The following is a 2,389-nucleotide window of genomic DNA, read 5'->3' on the forward strand; positions in this document are numbered from 1 at the left end:
TTATTCATGACAGCAGAATGCATTTCAATTCATAGTACACATATAGAGCACATTTTTTCACGTCTCTGGTTGTACGCAAAGTAGAGTCACACCATTCTTGTCTTCATACGTGTACTTAGTTTTAAATGGTTCAGGAAAAAAATACATATGTATGCAAATATGCATATATACACACAAAGAAAAGAATGTAAATGGCATAAAATATAAACAATTTGTATGTCTTATGGATGTGTGAGAATTCCTTATACTATTCCTGCAACTTTTTTTTGTAAGTTTGTAATTTTATCAAAATAGTTTTAAAATTTACTCATGCAATAAATATGTATATATGTAATAATATATCCGCACACATGTATATGTATGTATGTGTATCCAGTAAATTCAGTGGTGGACTGTTTATGTGTGAGTAAGGAAAATGTAAGTTCTTGATGTTAAGTCTGAAATGAGCTCTTACATCTCTTTTTTGGGGGGCGAGTACTAGAGATTGAACTCAGGGGCACTCAACCACGAAGCCACACTCCCAGCCTTATTTTGTATTTTATTTAGAGACAGGGTCTCACTGAGTTGTCTCCCTTTTTCTGAGTTGTCTCCCTTTTGTTGAGACTGGCTTTTCTGAACCCACGATCCTCCTGTCTCACCCTCCCAAGCCACTGGGATTACAGGTGTGCACCACCGTACCCAGCGGAATACTTAAGAAAAAATGAACTGTCTACACTGATAATTTCCACCATTCACTATTATTCCAATATCTGTTTGTTTGCTTATTTTGGGAATACTAAGGATTTGGGAAAAGCTATCCCACCTTATTTCCACCCACAATCAAAACTGGAAAACTTCATCTTGTATGCACAAGGCCCAGGGTTCAATCCCTAGCACCACCACCAAAAAAAAAAAAAAAAAAAAAAAAAACATTCCTCATTGTGAAAGGTAAGATTTCATTTTAACTTTCCTCCATCTGTTCTACATTTCCATCAAAACATAATATTGCCACCCAACCCTGAGGGAATGCAGCGAGGTTTAGTTAACAATAATATTGGCAAAAGAGTCTGCTCAGGAAACTGGATCCCTGCTTAGCTTTCCTGAGGTTCCACATGTTGCCCCATCCTGAAGGACCAAGTGGGAGAATATTTTGAAACCAACTTTTTGTTAATCTTTGGAACATCAATTTTAGTATACATTTGTGAGAAACAGAAATTATAAAGAGCCCAGGCAGTTGGTTGCCACTACATGTGCCCTCTGAGAGGGGAGTCTTTCAGGTCAACCTGCAGGACACCAAAGTAGGAGCTCTGATCTCCATGAAGGCAGAAAGATCTCTGGTAAAGCAAATTTGTGACAATTATAAAAGCTAGTGCCACTTTTTCTTTTCTACAAGATGGAAGAGAATAACGTAACAGAAAACCCCAACAGTGTTGTATGGTATTGAACACACAGTGCATCTGCATGTAACATTGTGACATCACCAGCTGAGGGGTGGGGATGGAGAGGCACAGCAGCAGCATTCTCTACACTACCGAAGTTGCCCTGCTGCAGATTTGCATCAGGGTGGTGTTCCTTTCTCCTATTAAATGGAACTCCCAGTGGGAACCACAAGAAATAACTATAGGACATAGCCACAGTGAGAGGTACAAAAATTAAAATGTTTCATCACATATATCAACTGAACAGAAGAGAAGATAGCCATAGAATGACAGAAGTCACACTGAATCAAACCTTGCCCTGCTCTGCTTCTAAGGACCCAAGCCAGGTTGAACTCAAGCTAGCCCCTAAGGACCTCATCTTAGGTAATCACACCATAATAATGACAATTCTGGGGGTAGGGGGAGAAACTTTTCCTTAGATATGGAGTTTTGAACCTACACCTGTCTTCTGGGGATAGAATTTAATCCATAACACTCCTTGGTCCTACTTACCTGAGAAATTTTATCATTAGGTGTTGAATTTGGTCCTATAATTATTCTGCACCAATCCATTCAACAATCATACATCTGTCCTATCACCTTTTCCTAGTCCCCTAGCTTTTCTCTCTATGAAATTACATTTATTTTACTATCATTCCTGAAGAATGTTTTCCAAATGAAAAATTTTGATTTTTAGTATGTTTTTCCTTTGGGTACTTTGAAAATGTTATTTTTACTGCCTTTGGTCTTGCGTAAGTTTGGATAAGAATTCCACAGTCACTTCAATGGTTCCATATCTGTTAATAAGCTATTGTTTTCTTCTGGATGACTGCAAGTGTTTTCCTTCATCCATGGTTGGTTAGAGCTCTCCATGTGTTTGGGCATGGAATCATTGAGTTTCTCCTGCTGGGACCTCATCTTAGGTAATCACACCATAATAATGACAATTCTGGGGGTAGGGGGAGAAACTTTTCCTTAGATATGGAGTTTTG

This window comes from Marmota marmota, unplaced genomic scaffold (assembly GCF_001458135.2).
Source record: "Marmota marmota marmota unplaced genomic scaffold, marMar, whole genome shotgun sequence".
Lineage (NCBI taxonomy): Eukaryota > Metazoa > Chordata > Mammalia > Rodentia > Sciuridae > Marmota > Marmota marmota.